This window comes from Sinohyriopsis cumingii, unplaced genomic scaffold (assembly GCF_028554795.1).
Source record: "Sinohyriopsis cumingii isolate HCF-2022 unplaced genomic scaffold, ASM2855479v2 utg000898l, whole genome shotgun sequence".
Lineage (NCBI taxonomy): Eukaryota > Metazoa > Mollusca > Bivalvia > Unionida > Unionidae > Sinohyriopsis > Sinohyriopsis cumingii.
The window spans coordinates 60,093-72,334 of NW_028315941.1; the positions used below are offsets into that span (position 1 = coordinate 60,093).

The 12,242-nt window shown below is 33.6% G+C and overlaps 1 long non-coding RNA gene across 6 annotated transcripts; it reads left to right on the forward strand.

The window, feature by feature from the left end:
* The first annotated feature begins 1,332 nt into the window (after positions 1-1,332).
* LOC149773098 (uncharacterized) lies at positions 1,333-12,013 on the forward strand. 6 transcript variants are annotated; one of them, XR_016417473.1, is made up of 4 exons: positions 1,333-1,415; positions 3,647-3,709; positions 9,572-9,670; positions 11,713-12,013. It is a non-coding gene; the product is annotated as an uncharacterized LOC149773098 (long non-coding RNA). The 6 variants fall into 6 exon arrangements; XR_016417471.1 differs by lacking the exon at positions 1,333-1,415 and adding an exon at positions 1,494-1,717; XR_016417472.1 differs by lacking the exon at positions 1,333-1,415 and adding an exon at positions 1,904-2,042.
* The last annotated feature ends 229 nt before the right edge of the window (positions 12,014-12,242 follow it).

The window sequence follows — 12,242 nt, forward strand, 5'->3', positions numbered from 1 at the left end:
TTTTGATATCTTCCATATATTCTTTCTCTGCATCAAATCACTTGAATACCTTTTCTTACCTTTAAAATGGTCATCAAATGATTAAATTTCCAAAATGGCATGCAGGCATTGTGCAACAGCTTGGAAAAAATATTCATGACTGTGAATTAAAACTCTTTGGAGGATAGTAACAATCTCTTTAGATCATTAATACATTCCAGATATATCTTTCACAATTCTCTTTAGGACATCAGATAACAGTTTGTGTAGGTTTCATATTGGTGAAACCTTGGAATGGTCCAGTTAGATCTTTCCTACATTCAAGGTATTCTTTTAGGACTAAAGGCAGAACATTTCCCCAAGACATCATTGAACAGATCAGTGTAACCTTCATTACTGTGAAACATTTCACTACCATCAGATAAAAAGTTTCCTCATAACTACTGTTATCTATTTTGCAAATAGTTCTGTACTATGTTCAAACAAAATGTTTTGATTCGTTCTTATCCACCAACATGAAATAAAACTTATTTCAAAAATAGTACAAATAAGTAATATAAGTGGTTACATCCATCAATCAAAATTTAAATATTTTATTTTATTAAATAGTTTTACAAACATATTTCAAGTACAATATTGGTTCTAACATATATTTCAAATGCAAATGTTTTTGGAAATATTTCAAGCACAATTTTTTTTAAAAAATGGCATGAAAAAGAAAAATAAGATTAAATAAATATAAAGATTTTAAATAAATATATAAATTTTTTAAATCTACCGATTAATTTGGAATTCCAAGTTGTTGCGCGTAATTTCTCGAGAAATGGCTATTCCAAGTTGGAGCCAACGACCTTGCAATTTCTCGAGAAAGAGCGCAACAATTTGGAATTCCAAGTTGTCGCGCAATTTCTCCAGAAATGGTCTATTCCAAGTTGGAGCCGTGTATATTCAGGTTTAGATTATATGTTTGACCCACTTAATTCAAAACTCAATTTCACGCAAACTGCATCGCCTAAAATTTCCCCCAAAAAATCTTAACAAGTGTTAAAATCGTTGTTCATTCTATAAATGTATGTATAGAGAGCGTATTTGGCCGAATAAGGGGATACAATGCAATCTAAATATTTCGTAGTGCCCTTGTTAGCCTTAAAACGCGCGCTAAAATTAAAATAATGCAAGATACGCAAGATTTACGTTTTTTACTTAACATAAAAACCAATAATTATATCACTTTAACACAGGTTATGGTACCAAAAAAAGACCTGATCTCCGGGCCAAACGTTAATTTTCACAAGCATGTTAGAGTTATCCCATCCTTGCTTGCGCATATCTTCGCCGTAGTCCTGCAAGTATGATAGAATTCAGAAAACGGCGATCAGCCTTGGTTATCAGCCTTGCTTAATTAAACTCAAAAAATCCATTGAATACGACAACTAGTATGTACAAATTGATGTAAATAAGTCACATAAAAGGATTAATGATAAAAATATTTTTTTTTAATTAAATATAAAAGCTATTTATCAAATTTATTATCAGGTTCTCCAGCTAGGGGCCGGTCATTGTAATGTCATGTTTTGTAAGCGTCTGTCGACTATGATCAATCGTAGAATTTGAATGTATTACCGAATAAGATGGATAGTAACTTACCAGATAAATATTGTTACTTGCTGGGGCTTAGACGACGACAAGAGAAGACCTTCGAATTTAACCAAATAGAGCACATATTCAGGAGCATGATGTATGAACGTATTGTATTTTGAAGCAATAATTGGTAGGCTGAGTTCAAATCCTAGCTTTGACCTGAGTTTCAACTTTAAATTGTTCGTGCTGCTGGAATGGTCGAGAACGCGCCTTGGGATTACTCGCCCCATGAATAGTTCTACAGTGTAAGACACTGCACAAGTTGGTTTTGTTTTAGTGCTAGTCCTGACGCCCAAAACATAAATATCAGCGTCATGGTCTTACATGTAGGACTAGCTCCATTGAGAACCTGTCCCTTGGAGAAATCATCATTCCAAGTGTCAGGAAAAGTCGCCCCGAAGATCATAGATACTAATTTAGAGGTATCGCCCAATGATGATACCGCTTTATATGATCGCCTATTGAACTGTTCAGTTACCGAATAACCGAGATACATCATGCTACATGTCTGAGGCATGATGCTCCAGTGCTAGACATCACTATAAACTGCCACATGCAGACATATCATATACACATACATACATCATTTAGGACTTAATCACACTTAAATTTAGATTACCACACACATACACACACACCTGTTCATTTCTATAGCAAGTGTTTACTTATGCCCTGTGTATGTTGGACTATTATTGCCGGTCATTGCAGAATAACTTTTTGCTGTTGTTGATTTTGTTTATATAGTACAAGTCACATAGGACATGTAGGCATTCAGCACCAACTATTTCAGTAATTGGTGCCATTTTTTATACTTTGATTCTACATACCTTTGAGTAACAAGTATTCACTTCATTTAGGTTCTTATACATCCATATTCCTTTGGAAGGACATTATTTCGATGCCCCAAGAGGTCCCAGTGGCAAAATCAATATTAAAGTACGTATATATTTTGACAAAATGAACCTAAAGGTGTGATCCAGTATAATCTGGATTGAATGGTGCACACCGTGATGTCACAATGAAAGCTACACATATTGATAAACAAATTAGTACTACCCTCGATTGTGATGATTACACTGGACATGCTCTTATTTTGACCCAAGTTCAGTACATGGCCACCATTGTAAAAGTCCATAGCGATAGATATTTGTCTGGAAGATTCATGGAGACGGTTAAGGTGCAGAGCATTCAGTAATTAGGATTGAATATACTTTGGTTAAAAATAAAATTAGTGTTAAATTTTTAAAAGAATTTATATTTAATTAAAAATGAGTAAATGCGCATACATGACCCATGTGACTTGTACTATAGTAATGTCACCATTGTGTGGTGTTATATCATTATATCAGACTCGTTTGTTTGAAACTTACCAAAAACAAGATAACATAATAATCTTTGTGGTATCCTAGATAATAACAACTTAAGTGCAGCCTCATTTATTTCAGCATATATCTGATAATTTACCTCATAAGCTTGGTCTCCATCCCAAAAAAACATTGTAACTGTCTATTTAACTATTTATTTTAAATGATCCCAATTATTTTCTTTGGAATTTAATATTTGCCTCATATTTTTAGTAATAACGAAATTATATCACCAAATACCTTTTTTATAGAAACAAACCTGGCTAAGAATAACTTAAATATGAGTATCTCAAGGCTTCACTCCATCTGTTTGTCCACTAACTTCACAGATGTGCATCAGCACCCCTACCCCCTCAATCAACTATGTAAGATGCTTTTGAGGTGTAAAATCCAGTGCTTTTTTATTTCTACATGCATTGTTACCTACGTTTTAAGCTTCACCTGCTGGAGCTTATGCAACTGGTACATGAAACAAATTGGTGATAACTATGCCAGTATCTATTGACAATTTCATCTTCTTTGAGAATTGATATTATTAATGATAACTGATTGATTTCTTTGTGAACACTTAAGGTATAAATTTGACAGTCTTAATCAATATACAAGTAAGATCTCTCACTTCTAGAGAGAAGCTCTCTAACTCTATCTCTCTCTCTCTTCAGTCAGCCTGGAGTGAATTCACCAACCAACCTAGGGCTAGTTTTCCCTAAGCGAGTTCTCCATTGGTAAGTTCTCCATTCGCCAAATACATGCCACATGACATAAGATGCGACATTTAGTCCAGGGTATATAAATGGATCGTATTTTATGTCCCTGTATTATTAATATTTGCATCTTTAATATAATTTATTTCTTTCAAACACATATTATCTGCAATAATACACTTATAAGTAATAATTACAAAAATTATCCCCCAAAAATGACAATACAATACTTAGTGAAGTTTTTTAAAGATTTTTTTTGTGTTACAACAGAGTTGTTCTCCTCTTAGATTAAAATATTTAAATGAAAGATTTCATTATGTATGGTTTTCAATTAGATTAATTATTCCTAAACTATTTGCATATCCGCCCATATGTAGAGATGTTAAAATTTTGGGAAATTTCTACCAGGTACCTGTCAGTCCTATCAGTCAGTTACCTGGGTACCCAATCAAATGAAAATTGTATTAAATGTTAACCTGAACTGCTTTGTTGTAGGTTCACATGTGCTAACCCCCTATAAAGGTATAAGCATAATTATTACTAATATAAGCAGCAGAAAAGCATAATCTGAGCATAAAAAGAGCAATATACACCACTCCCTTGATAACTCGTGCACCACGGGTCCAAAAACAGACTGCACTATAGGCAAGAGTGTAATTTATCGAGGGACCTCCATAACTATATGAAATGATGCCAACCTTGCTTGACACTGTGAAAGCCTCTAAGGGAGGTAGGGCTAGCTGGTCTGTTTAATGGCTGAATACTCCTTTTAAAATCTCATTGGCAATAACTGTCAATAAAGTGCTTTGTCTAATTAAGTTTTTTGCTTTTATGTAAAAATGACCTTAATAGTCAAGATGCCCAACCACTGAGAGATCGATAACAATTCCAACAGGTTTCAATTACCAACTTTGATCACAATTTCCTCTGTTCAACAAATACGGGTCAGATTTTTGGTACTTTCTAGTAAAATAAAATGGGCTCTACAACTGACCACATGTTATAAGTGGGTCTGCTACTTACCTGGATAAGCGGTTAAAAGTTTCGTCTCAAATCGTCTAAATTCATTTGGATTAGTAGTTACACTGTATTTACAGTTTATTTTTGGACACCGTTTTGTGGGGGGGGGGGCAAATATAACATTTATATGCTTTGTAATTTTCGGATCTTGCTCCTCTATAATTTTTTCTACATCTTATGCTAACAGCTCCCTTGCTTGGCGCTCAGCATTAAGAGGTTGGTGTTAGGACTGGTCAGCCTGGTGTCAGGATAATGTGACTGGTTTGGACATCATACTACCTGTCAGTGGCATGATGCCCCTTTGCTAGACATTGTTATTAAACTGTCACACTGCAGACATCGTAACAATATGACTTAATTTTTTGTAAAGCTAGGTTAAAAATCCAAATCACACACACACACACCTGTTTTTCATTCATTATCCTTTCCATGGTATTGGACAAAGTACTTATTTTTCTTTATGGCAGCATGTCATCATGTGAGCTAACAGTAATTTCGTTATGGATGGGGGGGGCCCACAAATTTATCTTCCCCTGTATGTTTTCAGACACCTAATTAAAGAATTTAATGTCTTTGGACAACAAAAAATAGTAATTATTTGTTGCCGTCTGAAAACATACTGTAAATACCGTAGTACAATAGTAGAGACAAAAGAAATTGATAGATTATTTATGCGTAACACTCACTTTAACTAGTCTACATGTCTACAGTAACTTTCGTGAATAGTTGTAAAGTCCAAATGGTGATTGTTGTATTATACTCGACCTGCCATGGTTCGTCCCTCAGTGGCAGTCCAGTGCAACATGTTTTTAAGTTTAACAAAATCCCTCTCCTAACATTTTTTAGTCGTATAACATCCATCAGTCATATCTATTCATCCCAGTTTGGGGGATTATTATATTGCCACTAAAACACTTGTGTGTTCATTAGTACTTTCAATACTGGACTATTGTAACTCAATTCTGTCTGGTTCATCTCAATATCTACTCCAGAAACTTCAAAAAGTTCAAAACACAGCTGCTCGGATCATACTTAGAGTACCACGATCAGAGCACACCTCCCTGCTGCTCTGTACCCTACATTGGCAATCCATTTGATCCAGAATCAAACACAAAATTTGTTCTCTGTGCTACGTTTCACTGTCTGACTCTAGTCCAACATACCTATCCGATCTCACCCATGTGTACACACCAGCAAGATACTTACGCTCCTCTTCAGATAATCGTATACTCATTATTCCCACTATGAAAACCAAGTCATGTGGACAGTGTTCTTTTGCATACCAGGGCCCAGCAACGTGGAATGAATTGCCCACTAAACTTAGACACAAAGACACAGTGATCACATTCAAAAGGGCTCTCAAAACTCACTTACTTCAACTATTTCAACTGCAAGAACAAACTTAAAGACCTAATAATGTTTCCTACCTGAAATATTCTCAGCATGTTTTTTATTTTTTAATTTTTTTCTAATTTCATGGTATTTGTTTTTGTAATAATATTATTAATGTTTTTTATCTTATAGGTGTTGTCTAATGTTGTAAAGCACTTAGAGCTTCTAAAGATTATTATTATTATTATTAATGTCTGGCACCATTTATTTTCAGTCTAGACTGGTTCACTATGTATGTAGTATAAAAATAGAATGAATCTGACGTTGTTTCGATGCGAGAAACCCGCCTGTTTTCTTGGAACTGTTTCATACAAAAAAAATCATGCAAAAATTACACATTTACACATGTGAATTTTTATTTGAATTGTTTTCTCAATGTTATAAAATAACAGATTTTTTTACCCTTAATTTTAAACATTTTAGTGAAAAATTTCTTTCTGTATAGTTTGTTCAATTTTTCCTAACATGATATAAGAAGTGTATGTTATGGTAACCACATTTTTGTGTTACATTTGCCGTAACAAAAAATATCTGACTTAGTTTCCTGGTATTAAAAAAAACACAGTAAACATATGAGAAGCGTCCCTGACTTGAACAGCTAACACTCACTCCAGGACCACAACCTTGAGGCAATAATGGCATTTAGTTAAACTGGGCATTTCTATTGTGCTTTCTTTTATTTTATTTCATCAAATATTTCTTGATCAGTACTTACTGTTGCTGTTGACGAGAGGTATTGATGAGTTGGTGTCATGTGGAACTCAAAACAGGTGCATTTAGGTCGTGAGAAAAATGACACACAATCTGAAATATCAGCGTTGCTTCTTAAATAGGTCGCATGAGAAAGGACAGAAGTGTCCTCCCTTGTATTGTTATATAGTACATGTATGATAAGTAAATTGTAAGGAACCATACGAGCCCCTTTGATGATGAATAAATGAGCACACAACACAATCTTCAAACTGAAATCATTTTTCTGTGTCTCAATTTGAACTTGGAAAACTTGTTTTTTTAATGGGTACCCGGTTGTACATTATTTTACCTGGGTTATTATCAATGGGTGAATACCTGTTAGCATCTTTACCCATTTATTTGTAACCTCTACCAATTTTAAAAACAAAAAGCATCAAGAATATAAAAAAATTCACAAAAGTTTGTCATTTCATTCAATGTTTTATAATTTCTAACCTGATTGACACCAAGGGGTCCCTAACACTGTCCGATTATTGGTATTTCAATGCAAACAGGAGCTTCTGATGTAAACAAACAGACTGCTCTGTGTCCATTTCTTATTTCTAGAATAGTCTGTTTCAGCCAAAACTGTCTATATCCAATATTTGCAATTTCTAGTTTTAATATTTCTAAAACAAATTGAACACATAAATAGGAAGAACTCTTGCATACATTTGTTCAAAGAGATGTAAATCCAAAATTTACAGAATTATTTTATTTCAAAGAGGATGAACTACATCACATACATTGCTTGTGAACATTGACTGGCCTAAGGAGATGGTGACCATGTTGCTAGAGATTCAAAATCAAAATGCATGTGATTTGGATTTTTAACGTAGCTTTAACAATTTTTCAGTCATATCGCTACAATGTCTGCAGTGTGACAGTTTAAGGTGATGTCTGGCACTCAGGCATCATGCCGCAGACATGTAGCATGATATCCCACCCAGTCACATTATCCTGACACCAGGCCGACCAGTCCTAACACTAACCTCTTAATGCTGAGCACCAAGCGAGGCAACTGTTAGTACCATTTTTTAAGTCTTTGGTATGACTCGGCCGGGAATCGAACCCACGACCCTCCTGCATCCGAGGCAGATGCTATAACCACTAGGCCACCAGAGCGGTGATTGAAAATGCCAATAAGTTGACTGTTTGGGAACCCCTAGTGACAATCAGATTAAAAATTATAAATCAATGAATGAAATGACTATGTTCTGTGCATTTTTTATATTCTTGATGCCTTTTAATATTAAAAGGTGGTATAAACAAATGGGATGGTGCAAGAATACTGTAACATGGTATAAAAGTGTATATTATAGTAACCAAGTTTTGCTTTGCCTTTGCCTTCAAAACAATATCCGTCATGGCTTTCCTCAAATAAAAAGGTAAAGAAAACCAACACAACCATATGCCCTGACTTAAACAGCCAACACTCACTCCAGAGCAACAAACTTGTTGCAAATAAGGCATTAGTTAAACTGGACATTTCCATTTTGTTTTCTATTATTGTAATCGTGGTACATATTTATATTTTATTTTGTCAAATATTTCTTAATCAGTACTTACTATCAGTATTAAAAAAAAGGTGTTGATTCAGTTAGTGACATAATGATTTTGAAACAGGGATGTAAGGTTGCAATAGACATGGGGAACAAATCAAGAACTGGTGCAAAGTTAAGGCAGTCGATGATACTGTGCAGATGTACACAAAACACTGCAGGAAATAAACAGTAAACAGGTGACGTTATGTAAGAAATCCACTTTCAAACTTCTAATACAATTTTTTTGCCAACTAGTTTGAACATAACGTAAAAAGATTTGTTTGTTTTGAGTGAAGAACAGAAAAAGATCATCTATTGGATTTGTTACCCATTATATTTACTCAATATCTATTTTAAAATGTTTCTGGAGGAGATAAAGGACTGTAACATTGTGCAAGTTTTAACAACAGTGACCTGCAGAAACCTGAAAGACTAACATGCTTAAGCAATTAAGCCAGTTTCATGATCATCCAGATGTAGTGGGCAAAAGCTAAGATATGTCCAAATTTAGCATTTACTATTTGGATAATCACATTACTTAAATAATCATGCTAAAAAACTACTTATTAAGCCTTCCTTTTTTCATTAGCAAGGTGTAACAGCATTGTCTTAACAGAGGTCTCTGTTCTATCAAATCAGTTGGCCATTTTAATGCATGTTTTATTTTTTACAGATGTTAATTATAGATATGATAATCATGTTTCCTGTTAAACTTCAAAGTGTGTGTCCTGCAGTATTACTGTACGTCTTTGTGCAAACATTTAGAGATAGAAACAGAACTCTTGGATATTATGATTATAAAAAGGGATTTCTCAGATAAGGAAAAGTGTTGCTGTAAAATGTAATCATTTGCAACAATTAGTATATTTTGCAGTTCAGGTATGTGGTAGCCATACAGATAGCTTTACGTAAATTATATACTTGGTGGCCAGTTCAATAGACTTTCTAAATGAGGCATGAATTGTCTTTTCCAATTAAATTGAAAAGGAAATATTGAATAGCCTTGGTGAATAAATATAAATATATATAATAAAACAATATTAGTTCTACATTCCTTTGTCAACCTATCCAGATATCAGTCATGGTATCAATATTGTGGCCATACATTGACTTAACTGTAAGATGGGCAATGTATGTATCTTTTTTCTCCATTAATGATCAAGATGTTCATGTATTACAATTTGTTTTTATTTAGCTGAACACTGGCAGTTTGTTTTGGGAGAATATCCCCTGGGCTGACAGTGTCCACCATTGTGCTGAATCTGCAAGTGGATTTAAAGTTCTGTCATGGCAGGTTAGTGAAAAACCTATCAACATCAATTTTATTTTAATATTCTTTTTAAAAACATTGAATATACCATATTTACAGTATACATTGGGACAGCTTCAATTAATTTTTAAAATAATGTTTTGGTGAACTGTTTGTTTTTATGAGTTTTAGGTTGTGGGACAACTTTTAAATCATTCAAAAAGTACATGTCAGTGAACGCACTCAAATTTAAAATGTATTAAAGTGTGTTCTTGAGATAAAACACTTTTATCCACCGCAGCATCTTCTCATCAACTCAACCATTCTCCTGTACACATTCGATCCATGCTTTCGATGCATGAATGTTTTTTAGCTTCCTCATGCTGTTAAAATTACCACTGGTGACAACTCATCTCCTGAAGTAGAAACTGCAAAGACTAAAGTAAGACATTTTGTCTGCGCAATTCATGAAAATTTTCACTTTTAAGACTGGCCTGATTGCTGCGAAACTGACGGGTTTCTTGTCATTGTTCTTGAATTAAATATGTTCATAATTAAATGTTCTTTCTGTATCTGTCTTTCATTTAATATTATCTAATATTTGTACAACAACATTAAAAAGAAGTATGTTGTTGATATCAGATGATTATTGGACTTCTGATATTGTTGTTGGAGTTGTGAAGCCAACACAAATGGCTGAATTCATCTGACTAGTAACACAAATGGCAAGTACCGGGTCATGTTTCATCTATGGTGTACTTTTGTCTAGTCTTTCAGCGGATTAAAGACATAATGATTATAATACTTGCCATATTTGCCATTTTTGAGAAAATAAATCATTTTCCTATCGATTATATAACATAGTTTAAATTTGCTAGGCCTACTAGTAAGTGACTACCATATGCCGCTACCACACAGTGGCAGCAAATTCCTATTTTTTTTTGATGCAATTGCTTGAACCTGACACCTGAACCTAGAAAACCAAATGTAAAAAATAGGATTTGTATATTCATAGGAAATTCAGATTAGAAAATGGATTGCTTTTCATTTTAAGCCAAATTTTGTTGTCCAAAATTTTGAATTGCTTAGCTGAACTTTGGTGTGAAACTATTACACAGTGACATGTAGCTCGAAGCATTGGTTTCAGATCTTAAATAGAACACAGGAGAAATGGGAAATTGTCATCCCTTTTATTATATATTCAAAAGCAAAATGAGCCCTTGTATCAGAAAAGGTTTGGGGACTGGTTTATCAATTACAAGAAGACAATTTGATTTTAAAGAAATTCAGTTGTTTATGCAGCAGTTATCATTTTGAAGGCTTTTTTTTCTCAAAATTTAAATCAACCCTTTTGGTAAATGTTTTTAAATGATTGATGTTAAACTAGATCATCTTAATGAGTTTAGGTCGTTTGAAAAATTTTGTTTGGGTTTTTGACACAGGTAAATTTAAAGTTAAACTGTTTTCGTTTCAAGAAAAGATTTTAATACTTAGCTTTTATTTTATTTTCCTACTGTCATAGGAAATGTTTACATTGTATAACATGCATATGTTCATTATGTTGTTTCCACATAACAACATAGTGCAGGTCAGCATGGTAAAATTAGAATTTGTATTCTGTACGTTGAAATGACTTTACATGCCAATTTATATGAGTATAGTCAAACTTGTTTTGTGTGATACATTTCATGGTTTTGCACATGCTCATCTTTTCTGACTGTTTTGGAGAGTTTTGAATGATAAACAGCTTTAGATTTAGAAAATGCATGTTTTATAATCCAAAATGTTCTTTAATTCCATTCAGTAATGGTCATATGTGAATCTTGAACAAAGTAATTTCATCCTGGAAATGACCTGAACATTTATCTTTTGAAAAGCATGGGAACCATGTTTGTAACTACTGCTTTTACAGTTGACCAGCGAAGGTAAAATCTGATATTTAGATTTGATCAATTTTTCCATCACTATGCTAGAATTATTATAAATAATAAGCTATTATATTTTTTTTAAATGCAGCATGGGTAACATGTATATACTTTTCCTTTTGCAGTAACATTATAACTGTTGAAACTGTTCTTTCATTGTAGGTATTCTGCTGTCCTGGTTGTCCTGTGAAATTCACTAACGAAGACTTTATTTTGAACCATTAATTGTGCAGACATGTTCCTTATAGAAAGAAAATGGAGATGATTTGTATGTTTCTTGAAGCATTTATTGCAAAATCTGAAATAACTGCAGACCTGTTTACCTGTCCATATTTTACCATATTTGTACAGAATAAAGTCCCTCGGTATGGTCATTGATTGGAAAATACGATTTGAGGATGCATTTATTATTAATATTTTTGAGTTAATTTGTAAGTGGTTTTTATTCCATTTTGTTTTGTTGTAACATTCTCTGCATCCCGTTGTTTAAACAAAGAAAATTGTCGATGATAAGAAAGTTTTAGCATGAAAATAGACAGTCTAAAAATAGAAAGCAGCATTTTCTACCAGTCTATAATACTCTGTGGCCATGCCTTAAACCATCGTCTGAAAGAGAACTTAGACTTTTCCTGTGCACATGGTGGATGGAATGACTGTTCATGGCATGTGGAATCAGAAAATCATGCAAAATT